Raw genomic sequence first — 15,829 nt, 5'->3', positions numbered from 1 at the left:
TACTTACGTGTCAATATACAATGGGACAATGAGTCACTTTACACTATCTTCTGCATTGTAAGCCACTTATTAAAAAATTACATTTAACTGCATTCTAAAATATTCTTCACACTTTGCTTTTTCCTGACTCATATTTCTTTATGTCTTTCCCTTCAATTAAAAAAAAAAACTTTATTGATAGTCCTTACCATATTTCCCATTGAAACATGTAGGTTTTTACATTTTATATCTATTTTTGTCTAAGATGTTATATTTTGTATTGATCTCAAACATTTCTGAACTTGTTATATTTAAGAATACTTCATACTTTTAATTCATAGTACTATTCAAAATCACTTTAAGTTACTTTCTAAAAATAATTTTGTATGTCAATATTTTTGTATGTCAATAATTTTGTATGTCAATAATTTAGCTATGCGGGATGCCTGGGTAGCTCAGTTGGTCAAGTGGCTGCCTTCGGCTTAGGTCATGAGCCCAGCGTCCTGGGATCAAGTCCCACATCGGGCTCTTTGCTCGGCAGGGAGCCTGCTTCTCCCTCTGCCTCTGCCTGCCACTCTGTCTTCCTGTGCTTATTCTCTCCCTCTCTCTTTCTGACAAATAAATAAATTTAAAAAAAAAATAATAATTTTGTTATGCTTACAAAATTAACTATTGAATATTTAATAATAGTACATAATAATTATTGTAGTTTTTTCAAATCACTGAATATTTCAAAATTAAATAATCTAGGCAAATTTATAGGTTACAACCAAATATTAGATTTATCTATAAACTATTATCTGAATTTGACAGAAAAAAACAAAAATTAAAATATGTAGTTGGACAAATTCATTTCCAAAATATGCATATAAATCTCATAGGGAGAACAGTTTACCAATAACTAGTTTTAGAAATAATATTTGGAATTTCTTTTTTTGTTTCTGTGTCTTCTTAGCTCCAAAGACTAAAGATTTGTGGTAATTTATAGGTAAGGATATAATAGCATGGGGGATGTTATACCACAAGCAAAGGGGTGTAGTGAATAAATAAATAAAACTTAAACTAGTAATACAATAGTAATAAATTCATGACTAATAATAATAGTGTAATATAAACTTTGCAACTACTTACTCCATTGATGTTTATGACCAATCATCCTCTACAAGATCCTATTTAACCAGGAATAATCTTTTTGAGATATTCTAGTTTTTATTTGAAAGACAAGTGACCACACTTTTAATATTAACCATAATAATAATAATAACAGTGATAAATTTTATTTAGCCCTTACTCTGTGGCAGTCATAATTTTAAGCATTTACCATGAATTAGCACATTTAGTTTTCACAATAACTCTTTGCATTTGGATAGGATCCTCATTTTAGGAATGAAAAACTGATGTATGGAATTTACTTCTCAGATCAGTGAGGAAGGATCAGACCCTGATTCACATGTCTCTCTAATGGAGGTCTTCTGTGTATCTTAAAAGAACTCTCGTAGTATTCACATAGAATATGACTGGGAAATACAATTCCACATGCACAGTATTTTGACCTCTGCTTAACTACCTAAAAATAGGTATTGGGCCTGGAACACTTTTCTTACGAAGACATGAAGAACACACAGAGCCTGTACCCAGTTTATTGCCTTGTGTGGGCATATCTTTCCCTATTAGCTCACTGTATGCTCCTGTGTTCTGTGAAAAGATGTATGTCCACGGTGCTCAGGCAAGCCCCCTGCTTTCAGTATTTCAGATTCCGTGGGGAAGAGGTCAGCATTGCAAAGCACTGGGGCTTCAGAGAGTGTGGCCAGGCAAATAGGCAAATTGCCTTGTGTCAGTTGCTAAGAAAACCCGATAGTCATCAGAGACCAACCCATATTGAAGCTGATCTTGCTATGTCTCTTCTCTATGTATATAAAGCTTCCATTGAATGCTTGCCTGCGTTTTTTTGTGTTTCTTTGTTTCGTTGTTTGTTTTATCTTGGTGACTCTTATACTATGCAATGATCAGAAGTATTTGGGGTCTACCTCTGGGATAGTAAATAGTACAATGTTCTGCTCCCTGGGATTAGTAACTGATCCATGGTACTCTGTTAATGCATAGCTGGCCTTTGGAAAGGAAATTACTATATAGCAATGCTGAAGATTCCTGGAAGAAAAGATGTCTAAAATCTGTATACTTCCATTTGAACGTCCAACATTAATAATAACACCTCTGCACTGAGCTTCTCTCAAGTCAAGTGCACTGGAATTGAACAACACTCCAAAAAAACAATTTTAGTTGACAGATAAGGAAATCTTGTCTGGTAATTCAGCATGAATTCCAGGGTCTAAGTACTTTGGGCTAACTCTAATTCTTGAAAACTGTGAGATGGACACTCATAGTAGGTTAGTAAAAGTTCAAAGTTTTTACTTTTAAACAAATTGTTGAAATTGTGAATGCAAATTATAAAGTTTTACTTTTAGATTTTTAAACATAGAAAATATTTTGCTGAGAATATCTTGCATTACAAGAGCAGAGTATCCTTCTCTTAAGAACTACTGTGACTCATGCAGAAAAAGGATAATGACAATGGGACTGGAATAGAAGCTTATAAGAATGCAGTTGATGGGGTGCTTGGGTGGCTCATTCATTAAGCATCTGCCTTCGGCTCAGGTCATGATCCCAGGGTCTTGGAATCGAGTCCTGCAGGGGGCTCCCTGCTCAGTGGGAAGCCCGCTTCTCCTTCTCCCACTCACCCTGCTTGTATTTCCTCTCTCGCTGTCTCTCACTCTCCATCAAATAAATAAATAAAATCTTAAAAAAATAAAAAATATATATGTGTGTGTGTGTGTGTGTGTGTGTGTGTGTGTGTGTGTATAATTGATGATGCCAGGCCAGGTTTCTTCTGAAACACCATGCACTGACACAATAATCATGGTGCCCCTAAAACTATGCCTGATGCAAGAATCATCTGAGCCTCTAATTCTCTTTCCATGAAACATTTCAATAAGGAATGGTTCTCACTGAAATAAGTAATCATCTGGAATTCAGAAAACACCTCTTATCCACAATGTACAGGTACAAGTGAACAATAAACCTTTATGTTTTTAATCCTCTGAGATTTTAATCCAAACTTAGAGCACCAAGCCTCTGAATCAATTCACTTTGTGTGAACCACAGGCATCACTTACAAGTCCCAAACTTGGGCTCTAAGTGTCCTAAACTAATTGACTCAAAGGCTCGGTGCTATAAATGTCCCAAACTAACCTGCTTCTCTTCTGGTTGCCCTATGTCAGCAAATTATACCAACCTCCAGTTAGTTGACCAATTCAGAAACCAAGATGACATTTTGACTCTCCTTTCTCCAGTCTCTGTGTTTAACCACTCACTAAATTCTATGATACTAGTGTTTTCATTTTTCTCTATCTCCAGTCACATTATACAGGTTTTATCATTGTTTCGTTGTTGTTGGTGACACATAATTCCACCATCCTCTCCATTTTCTGTAGTACAGATGAATTCAAGTCAATTTCTTGATTTAAAATTTCAACGACTCCATGTTATTATCATATTTTCTTTCACACAGCATATGGAGTTTCTCAAGGTGGCCTCTTTTTTCAACATCTCCTTCCCCCACTCCTTACACACCTTCTAGGTTTTAGCTGCACAGAGCAGTTTTTGTCTCTGCACATTCATCATTCTGTCCTTCTGCATCCTAAACCATTTAGGCAAACATAGACTAGACCTCCACCCCAGGTTTCTGAAGCTTATGGAAGTATTTTCTACATATTGTTGTTATTTTTCTTTATTACAACTCTGTCTAATGTGATTGAAGTCTCTGAGCAGCCTCTTTTCCTGGTTGTCTAGTTTGTCGTTGTGGCCTTACCACCAAAATAGAGGCAGGCTTTGGATAACAGGATATGGCATGGTAAGAGACACCACTAACCCTACGTGCTGAATCAAATCTAATGAGTTCAATTCTGTATTTTAACGGATCTGTCTTGCATTGTTCAAAATGGTGGCTTTTGTTTGTTTTGCCCCAAGAGCGATCACTATCATTCTAGTTCTGTACCATTATAATTCTAGCCCCTGCTTTTACTTTGGAGCCTGGGTTTGCTAAGTAGCATCAGCATTCTTTCTGTTGTTATGGGAATGAGAAGGGAATGTTAAGCATTCTCTGAAAGAAGTTATTTTCTGATCTGAATACATGTCAGAATTATGTTCCCTGGTTTTGTACTGTCACGGTACTTCAAATCACCCTTTCTAGGAAGAACAGCTTGTGGCCATTACTGTTTAAAAATGCAATGTTGTGTTTTTTTTTGTTTGTTTTTTTGTTTTTTAATTTTTTTTATTTATTTATTTGAGAGAGAGAGAGAGCATGAGAGGGGAGAAGGTCAGAGGGAGAAGCAGACTCCCCATGGAGCTGGGAGCCCGATGTAGGACTTGATCCCAGGACTCCGGGATCATGACCTGAGCCGAAGGCAGTCACCTAACCAACTGAGCCACCCAGGCGTAAAAAAAAAAAAAAAAAAAAAAATGCAATGTTGTGTACTACATGAGCTCTACCTGAATTTAACTAAGATATATGCAGGTCTTTATTCTTATGAAAAGACATAACATGACCTGATTTCCCAAGGGGCAATTTATTGCAATGTTCAGAAAGTTTATATAAGCCAATATGTGAATTGTACTACTTTGCTTTTGATAGTTACTGTATGTAACACTAAATTATTAATTTAAACTCCTTTTTAGTGGAAAAAAAAAACCCTCCATACTCTGTAAAATATATTGTGCATGAGAGAAAGAGACACATTGATCAATGTAGTAAAGACACATGACTTCTGTATTTAAATATAGGACAGACATTTGGCTACTTTTCTGACATTTTAACCAAGCCCATAGAGATTATGAGAAATGGAAATGCAAAATAAATATGTTATCTCACTGAACTCAAGCCCATTTTATAAAATTCAAATTTTAACTCCACTGCGTTCAGGAATTATTTTTTTAAAAAAATTATTTTTGTAAGTCTTCCTGGAATTAAAGGAACCAGAGGATTTGATCTCTCTGACTTGCTGAGCTCATCTCTTTCTCATTTTAAATCCACAGTGGGCACTCTTTGAAACCCGCAGTTTCCACTAAGCCAGTACTCACTTTCACCTAGCCCTGCTTCCGCAGTGGGCAGAGAGTGCTTGATCCATGCTGCCCTCCTATTAGTAGGATCATCTTGCAGGGAAAATTCACTAAGCCTCATTTCAAATCATGTTTTAAGATGCTTGTCATGTAACCCCAGCCCTCCATCTAATAAACATCTCAGTGCTTCAGGCTTAGCTTATGTACACAGGCATTTCTTCTGGGCTTTGTTTTGTTCTGTTGTAAAGAGATTGCAAAAATCACAGCTATCTTTTCTATTTGGTTGGAAAAAGAAACTATCAGTAAGGTCACTTCTATTAAATTAAAAGAAAAAGGAAAATAAATACTTCGATTTTCTGTTTGTCTTGCCTTCACTTCCTTTTTGAGTTGTCTTGTTGCATTACATTATATACATCAAAATGCAATAGATCTAAAAAACACAGATGCTATGACTGGAGAAAATCATCTGGAAGTAAAATGAAAGTTTAAAATAATTTAAGTAGTGTTAATCTGATGCTACATTGGTAATGAAAATAAGATATGATGCGTAGGAATACAGGAAGGGGGATAAGAATAGTGATTTCTGAATAATAGAAAAATCAAACAGAGAGTGGTAACTTTTATACAGATTTTAAAAAATCATTTCTATGTAAACATGGGGATCTTTCACCTCTGCTCTTTGTAGCTGTTTACATTTCTGAAAAGCAAAAATGACTGTTAAAACCAGAGGAATCATTGTCTTATTTTCAGTGATGAAAAGAGTAACTGACAATAGTAAACTTTGCTGTTTTAAAAAATAATGCAGTAAATGACTACCTTTTATAGCATTGAGTAAGTGATACATATAATATGATATAGTTAGGCTGTCAGATAAAATCCAGGGTATTCAATCAAATTTGAATTTCAAATAAACCATACATAATTTTTCCTTTTTTTCTTATTGGGGTGAAATCCACAGAACATAAAACTCCTCATTTTAAAATGTATATATTTTTAAGATTTTATGTATCTTTTAGAGATTGAGAGAGCACACAAGTGGGTGTAGGGGCAGAGGGAGAGGGAGAAGCAGATGCCCTGCTGAGCAGGGAGCCTGAGTATCCCAGGACCCTGAGACCTGAGCCAAAATCAGATGTTTAACTGACAGAGCCATCAGGCATCCCTAAACTGTACATTTCTATAGCGTTTATACATCCACAGTGTTCTGCAACTATCACTTAAATAAGTTCTAATACCTTTTCATCATCTTACAAGGTAATCTTATGCTTATTAAACAATTACTCCTTAATCTTCCCTCCCCCCTAGCCCCTCACGACTACCAAATCACTTTCTGTCTGTATGGATTCATCTATTCTTGATATGTTATGTACATGGAATGTACATGGTATATAACCTGAGACCCTTTGTATTTGGATCTTTTCCTGTATCATAGTATCTCAAGATTCATCCACGATGTGGCATCCTTTTTTGGCTGAGAAGTATTTCACTGTATACATACACTACCATCCATTTATTTATTTGCTCTTTAATGGACATTTATTTGGATTGTTTCAGCCTTTTTGGCTATTGTGAATAGTGTTCCTATGACTATGTATGCTCAGGTACTTGCCTGAGTATTTGTTTTCAATTCTTTTCAGTATATGCTTTAGAATTATCAGGTTACATGGTCATTCTGTGATTAACGTTTTGGTAGGTGCAAGACATTTCCCACAAGTGTTATGCCATTTTACATTTCCACCAAAAATATTAATGTTCCGGTTTCTCCACATCTTTTCCAATAATTTGTCCTTGTTGTTGTTTATTATAGCTGTCTTAATAGGTTTGAAGTTATATTTCATTGTGGTTGTGATTTGCATTGATGGTGTTGAGCATCTTTTCTTTAAAAGATCTTATTTATTTACAAGAAAGATTTTATTTCTTTATTTGAGAGAGAGACTGAGAAGCATGATCTAGGGGACGGGCAGAGGGAGAGAGAGAAAGAGAGAGAGTGAGGAGCCTGACATGGGGCTCAATCTCAGCACCCCAGGAAAATGAGCTGAGCTGAAATCAGATGCTTAACCAACTGAGCCATCCAGGTACAACATGAACATCTTTTTAGGCTCTTGTTCTCTGTTTTTATTTCTGTGTCCTCTTTGTAGAAATGCCTATTCAAGTTTTTGCCCTTTTTAAAGCTGGATTTTTGTTGTTCTTGTTTCCCTTAAATTGTAACTGTTCTTTATAGGCTCTGGATGCTAGACCCTTATCAGATATATGACCTGCAAATAAGTTCTATAGATTGCGTCATATTTTCTTGATAACGTCCTTAGTGCTCACAAGTCTTTAATTAAAAAAAAAATTTTTTTTTTGAAAGGGCTTGAGTGGAGAGGGGAAAGGAAGAGAGAGAATCCCAATGAAGCTCCACAGGCAGCGTGGAGCTCAATGCATTATAATTTTAGATTAATAGACACAAGGTATAAACTGTGATTTATGATAAAAACATAAATATAGAGATATGGTAATGTGTAGGAGCATAGTTTCTTAATACTTAAATCTAATGTGATATTAATTAAAATAGAGAATAACCCCCACGTAAATTATCTGGCTTCATTTCTCTAAAAAAACTAATGTGAGACAGCTAAAATGTTCTACCAGAGAAATTCAAAATACAAAAAGAAAAACACAGAAAATTTAGAACACACACACACAAAAATCATAAGCCAGTTAAAATTAAACTAATACTGACTATAGTTATAGCTTTTAAAAAATAATTCATGTTTTTATTTATAAGATCATTTTTCTCTTTGAAATAGTATTCTGGGAAGGAAATACTACTGTCTAAACAAATTTAAAATCTTAAAAAATTTCATAGTTTTAGGGGAGCTTTTATTTTTTCAAAACACACTCATAAAAACGATAAAAGCTCATTGATTGCTGAAAGCAAAAAGCTAAATTATGTGATAATTTCATTAAATTGTCGTGTTCAGAGACTACTATATTATAATTAAGACATTAGATTTTCATTAAAGATTAAGAAATTGAATGTTTCAGAAAGTGGCTTGCATTAAGTAAATTATGTAAATTAATAACTAAATTAGCCTACATTGAAGAAATATGCTAATTTTGAACCTGCTGACTCACTCTTAGAAAATTACTAAATGCTGAAAATGTCTAAATATTTCAATTTGAGTACATTATTAAAAATGTAATGATAGATTTCTTCACTCAATTCATACTTAACAACTGAAAGGGTTATTTTATGTAAGTGTAATTAAGCTCCCTAAAGCTTTCTTTGATAAGCAGTCCATCTGTAGTTACTACTTTATTAAAGCCAAATAAGAAATTACATGATACTTGAAGCACTTTCATGTGTAAATGTTTCTATTTATTATCCATGGATTTTGAAACTCTCCGTTCACTCTTCTACTTTTTTCTTGTTTTGATTGCTTATTACATCCAGGAATCATATTTCTTCACAAAATTAGTTATATTTTAACTTATCAAATAGCTTATTATCTCCATTAGATTGTTACATTTTCACTTCATCGCAGGCTAGAAATTCAGAGAAATAGAATTGCCAAAGGTAATATGTAATCCCAGCACATTCTCAGGCATGTTAACATGGAACTGTCTCTTAATTGTTAATTATACCAAATTGATAATACTTCTCTTTATTTTTTTTAAGATATTATTTATTTATTTATTTATATCTTAGGGAAAAAGAAAGTGCAGGTATGCACATGGGCATGGGAGTTATGTGGGGAAGGGCTGAGGGGGAGTAGGTGATGAGCAGACTCCCCGCTGAGTGCAGAGCTAAATGCCAGGCTCCATCCCCTCACCCTGAGATCATGATCTAAGCCAGTTGAAAACAAGATATGATAGCTTAACCAACTGAGCCACCCAGGTGTCCCCCAAGTTGATAACTACTTTTCACAGCAAGTGATGTGTCATTTCAATTCTGGAAGATGGTATTTATTTATAAATAAGCTAGGTTCCTTAAAAATATTCTGTCAAAACATTTAAACCATAATAACATCACATTTTATGTATCATAATTTGTCAAAACATTTACACTAATGACATAAACATTAAGAACTTCTGTGATTTTTAAAAGAAAAGATCAAAGTGTATATTTGCATAAATTAACTTTGGAGTAGAATTGTTATGTATTTCCAAAACAGGAAAAACAATGATATATAATGAATTAAATAATTCAAACTTGCATGGTACTCTAGATTAAATGTGCATAAAATTAATTAAATATTTCCATCTTGTAACTATTCTATAAAATGCACTTATGAATATATTTTGATCATCATGGAGCCATTACAGAATACAACGGGAAAGTTTTTTTTATAATTTTCTTTGCTATTTATATTCAGTTCATGGTATGGATATTAATTCCTTTAAGGCAGCACTGTAATTCCCTGAGTTAATGGTTTATTAAAATAATTCAGGCTTTCCATTTCAACATGGCAGACTTCTCTCAACTTGAGACTATATTAAAATGGAAATAGTTTAAGTTAATAATAAAAAAGGGTAGGGGGAGAGAACACATTATCTAATAATTCATTTTTAAATAGAAAATTAAAAATACATGGTATGGAAAGGAGAAACAAAGGAAAATGTTACAGTGGACAAAAACAAAACTTGAGCCAGCTGATCACATTCAACAAAGTCAGTGATAAGTCATGCTGATAACCTGTACCCTTGATATAACATGATGAAAACGGCACTTTATCTTTGTAGTCTTTCTCTAAAACTCCATAACCTCAGCCCAGTCATAACAATAGCATCAGACAAAATCCCAATTGGGGTACATTCTGCAAATACATGATCAGTATTCCTCCAAATTCTTAATGTTATCAAAAATGAAGAAAGCTCTAGAAATCATCAGAGCCAAACAAGGCCTAAGGAGAAATGACAATTAAATGTAATAAGGTATCCTGAAATAGAAGAGAAAAAAGGACATTAGGGGGCTATTGGGTGACTCAATCAATTGAGGGTTTGATTCTTGGTTGTAGTTTCAGGTCATGATCTCAGGGTTATGAGTGTGAGCCCCAAGTCAGGCTCCCTCCTCAGTGGAGTCTGCCTGAGACTCCCTGCCTTTCCCTGGCCCCCTACCACTTCTTTAATGCTCTCTCTCTCAAATAAATAAATAAAACTTAAAAAAAAAAAAGAAGAAGAAAAAGAAAAGGACATTAGGCACAACTAAGGTAATTAATATAGATGTATCAATATTGGTTCATTAGTTATACAAATAGATCATAATAAGATAAAAGGTTAATGAATGGGTAACTGCATGTGTGCTATCTAGGAACTCTAAACTATGTTGTGTTTTTACTGTAAATCTCAAACTATTATAAGAAATAAATTTCATTTTAAAAATTTATTGTAAAGCACATGAATCACACAGACATAACCATTAATTTGACAATAAAGTTTCCATTGATCACACTTTTAGAGACAAATTAAGAAGAAAATAATTTTTAATGTATAAATGAACACATCAATAAATCATCCCTATCTTGTGTTTTGTACCCCACTTTCATTTTTAAGATAAATTTTTATAAAGATATGGATCAGAGTACTCTGGAAAGAATAATCAACAAATAAGAGATTCACACACAATAACAGTATCACTCAGTGATAGATACATCCAAAGATCTGGTGACTATGTATTTGTCAATAATCTAAAAGCAAATTTTATAGAAATAAATACTAGGAAATAAAAATATTAGTACCCAAATTATGGTCTTATTATGAACAAAATTAAATTATGTCATTATTTTCAGTATTAATGAGTTATTGCTATAAACATTATTTTTCTATAAATAAAGTGTTATGACATTGGACTTTGGGAGAAGGAATTACATTACTAACATTCTACTTTCTCTAGTAAGACATAATTACAAAATAGCATAAACCATATTGATTTTTTTATATGGGCATCAATCTTCATGCAAAACAGTGATGGCTACTTTGATAATACTATAAAAATCATAACAAAAATTTACAAAACCTAAACCATACAGTCTTTCACATATTTAGGTTATTGTCTTTTTATAGTTCAAAGTTTGACTAATCATGTAACACACACTGTTGTAGATTCCAAGAATAACCACTTTTTTAAATTTGGAGATGAAGACATACATGCACAGGGGAAAACTTAAAATTCGTTATGTATCACCATTTCATTAGAAAGAAATCCATATCTCAATTCTATGAAATTTTATTTTCTATACTACAGTCTCAAAATACATTTTTAATAGGCCTGACTTTATTGCACATAAAGTAAAGGTGTCTTATTACTTTATTTTATATCTCAGGTTTTAAAAATGATGCCATCAGTACATAGGGAATAAAATCTGAAACAAATCTTCTTGTGTAACAGCAATCTTTTCTAGATAAATGGGATTCGGCAGCATCAAAAATATGTAGGGAATTTATTAAAAGAATCAGCCATGGATAAAAACTAGTAATGAGATTGAGGGCATACCATTCTTTCCGATTTTGCCAATGTATAGGATTGAATTAAAAACACATAACTGTGAGAGACCACTTGTTCCACATGTTGTCATCAAAAAGATGCTCAGACTGTTTCCTCAAAATTAGATAAACAGTGGAGATGGACATATAAAACATTTGTAGAGTCCATTATGGTGGATATAAATGATCCCCAGACTTTAGCTGGGACCTGAGACTTGAGATCTCTATATGATCTACATCAACCCTGTTCAGTTGCTCTGCAAGGTTTCTCCAAATACCTAAGTCCTTAGGTTCTCCTGGTTACCTCTACCTTCTGCTTGCTTGCTTCTTTATCTGAGAGGAGATCCTCCAAATGCACAATTTGTCTTTTTACTTACTCTATGATTTGGCGTAGAGTAAGATTTGGATCACAGCCATTTTATATAATTAATATAGTCAAATCTCCCCCCAAACAAACGCACAATAAAGATAAAAATCAACTACCAGTACTTGTATGTGCCACACATCCTTAAATTTATTTTGCGGGTGAAATAGCTGCAAACCAAATCATTTAAATTTGAGTTTTAGACATCTCCTTTCCTAAAAGAACTGCAGCCAGCACACCAGGATACTCAGCCAATCCACTCCTCTGCTTTTTTTCTCTTCTCAAAGCCACTTCTAAATCCTCTTTCCTTTTTAATGCAAAAGGGATTATGTATCTTTTTGTTGTTGTTTCCTCATAAGTATTACTTCATATTCATGATACTTTTTATTTTAGTTTTTTTTTTTTAAGATTTTATTTATTTATTTGACAGAGAGAGACAAGTAGGCAGAGAGGCAGGCAGAGAGAGAGAGGAGGAAGCAGGCTCCCTGCTGAGCAGAGAGCCCGATGCGGGACTCGATTCCAGGACCCTGAGATCATGACCTGAGCCGAAGGCAGCGGCTTAACCCACTGAGCCACCAGGCGCCCCTAGTTGTTTTATAAAAGTATTTTTCTAAGTACAAATGTTCCCTCCTTGTAAGAATTTCTCTTAAAAACATTAACAGGAACTGGGGGTGCCTCAGTGGCTCAGTTGATTAAGCATCCGATTCTTGGTTTTAGCTCAAATCCTTATCTCAGGGTCCTGAGATCAAGTCCCACACTGAGCTCTATGCTGGGTGTAGGGCATGCTTAAGAGTGTCTCCCTCTGCCCCTGCCCCACTGTTCACAGAAAGAAAGAAAGAAAGAAAGAAAGAGAGAAAGAGAGGGAGGGGAAGGAAGGAAGGAAGGGAAGAAGGAAGAGAAAGATGGAAAGTAAAAGTCTTCAAAAGCATTACAGGAACTTTCTCAGACAGATGCAAGTTAATATAAATAAATACATGAACATAAACACTAGCAAAGAAATAAAAATATTAAGATACATTGCACTATTAAAAATTTGCCAAGCAATTCTACAAACACATCACATGACTTGTATACACTGCATAATGCAGATATTCCTATAGTATTTCTATTTTATACACGATTTTTTAATGCATTGAAATTATAGAGAATTTTATAAAATCTATTCCAGCTCTGCAAAATTATAGTGGAGTTTGGGGGCATAATGTCCTTCTAAATGTGGCACATCTGTATTTAATCTTGAAATATACTGGGATTAGTCAACGGATACAGAATGGAGATGGGAATTTGGGAAAACAAGAAAAAGTAATTCTAAGTACAAAGACACTGAAACACGAAATAGTATGTATAGTATGGAGAGGCATAAAGATCTTAAACTGGTACAGTATTATTTGCAGTGGTAAATGAGTACCAGGAGGCAAGGGGTATAGATTTGAGAAGCAGAGACCAGAGCATACTAGACTTAGAAGGTAACATTAAGTATACTGAAATCTATCTTGTAAACTCTTCAAAGATGGAGCAAGTGATTTATGCCACATACAAAAACTAACAGAATATTGTCATGAAACAGATCTACTTAAATGTGGAAAAAACTAGCAAAAAAGCAAGATAACATTCAAATAATGTCATCAAAAAAGATGGTATCAAACAAGAATATGTGAGATGATTATGGTATAGTTTAAGTGAGTGATGGCAGAGGCCAGAATATAGATAATGGTGATGTGGGATATTGATAGATTTAAGGTAGCTTTAATTTGCTCTTTGCCTGCTAACAATTGATTATCTGATGCTAAATGCAATATCCTCAGTGCCACAAGGAAAACAAAACAAAGAAAAAGCAAAACAAAATAAAATCCAAAAACTATTGTTCAGTGGCTGCTGATAAGGAATAATATAGGAAAGTGAATAGTAGAGTATACAGTAAATAACTTAGCAGCTGTTACTTTTGTCCATGAAAGAAATAATGGCGGTTGGGAAAACAGTGCTAGCTGAGGAAGGAATGAAAAAATGTACAGAGTCTGAATATATTTAAAAGGCAGGGCCAAAAGGAAGATAGATTGCATGTGAATTACAGAAAACAAAGATAAGACTGCCAAGCTTTTGAGACCAAGGAATTGGGTGATATACATTTGATGGCAGAAACAGGCTTTGTGAATTTGGGTTGGAAACAAGATCAGTTTTGGACATTGTGAGTTTGAGACACATTTGATCATTAAAAGAAGATGTCAAGAATCCAGTTTGAGGTAGAAGGCTGAAGTTCAATGAAGGAGTTGCTAGGTTGATGAAAACTTTGTATTGTAATTTAATTAAAGCCATATGACGATAATTTAATACAGAATGAAAACCTTATGACTCTAAGATTACATGGGGGCTTAAGTGGGTAGGAGAAGAATAAATGAAACAAGATGGGATTGGGAGGGAGACAAACCATAAGTGACTCTTAATCTCACAAAACAAACTGAGGGTTGCTGGGGGGAGGGGGTTTGGGAGGAGGGGGTGGGATTATGGACATTGGGGAGGGTATGTGCTTTGGTGAGTGCTGTGAAGTGTGTAAACCTGGTGATTCACAGACCTGTACCCCTGGGGATAAAAATATATGTTTATAAAAAATAAAAAATTATAAAATAAAAAAAAAGAAGAAAAAAAATAATGTAAATAAATGGAAATATATTCTGTACTCATAAAAAAAATAAAAGAGAAGAGATCAGAGAAGTTAAGTTACATATTTGAAATTAGGAAATTGAAGAAAGTAGCAAGAAATTGAAGAAATTGAAATTGAAGAAAGGTAACCAAGAACTAGTGGCTTGTGTGATGTCTCAGAAGCCAAGTAAAAAAAATGCTTCAACATGAATAGACAGGCCTCCCATGTTCAATGCTGATAAGAAGTAGCAAATGATTTTTATATAGAATCAATACAGATTTTGAAATGTAAACATTTCTGATGATTTGGGAAATTTTATGACTTTATTGTAGTGTTATGTTGAGAATACCTAATTGGAATGCGTTCAAAAGATCAGGAAGATGAAGAAATGGAGACTGGCAAGTGTAGAAACCATTCTAAGAGTTTGGCTGTAAAGGTGAGCAAATAAACAAAATAAACACTGGAAAGGAAGGTGCAGTCAGGAAGAGTCCCTGTCTGCAAGTGTGCATACCACACTGTTGGAAGTTATTCAAAAGAGAAGAGAAAATGATAATATAAAATATATCCAAGTATGTATTGTCCACAGAACTAACATCCCTGTGATCATTCACTAAAGGTACACAAAAGCCAATAGATACATTTAATATCAGTTATGCTGTTATCAGTGACATTGCGATACATAAATATTTTCGTTATTTTCTTTTTTTTTTTAAAGATTTTATTTATTTGAGAGACAGAGATCACCGGTAGGCAGAGAGAGAGGAGGAAGCAGGCTCCCTGTGGAGCAGAGAGCCGGATGTGGGGCTCGATCCCAGACCCTGGGATCACGACCTGAGCGGAAGGCAGAGGCTTTAACCCACTGAGCCACCCAGGCGCCCCTTTCGTTATTTTCTAAGTTAAAGGAATTCCCCATTCTGAAACAGGATGTCCAAGGTACCTTCTTCCATTTTACTATTGGATATTGCAGGTAGTAATAATTTGGACTTTGAAATATTGAGTATTCATTAAGTAAAAATATCTAATATTATTTCTATGAAACTCAGTATGAAATATTACTCCCATTTTGCAAGCGATACAATGGAAATATTAGTGCTTTATTGAAATTATGATAATGTTAAAATTATTGTTTGTAGTTTGTAGAGATTATTAAGTTATGGCAAACTGAGAGTGTGAATTTTATGTCCACAAAATTTTTGTGCCAAATTCTAAGAGTTTTGTTCTTAGTTTTTCTCATCTGTAGTTGTTGCTTGTTAGATGCGAATGTAAATCAA

Source organism: Mustela erminea, chromosome 15, assembly GCF_009829155.1.
Source record: "Mustela erminea isolate mMusErm1 chromosome 15, mMusErm1.Pri, whole genome shotgun sequence".
Classification (NCBI taxonomy): Eukaryota; Metazoa; Chordata; class Mammalia; order Carnivora; family Mustelidae; genus Mustela; species Mustela erminea.
This window is presented reverse-complemented; position numbering follows the sequence as displayed.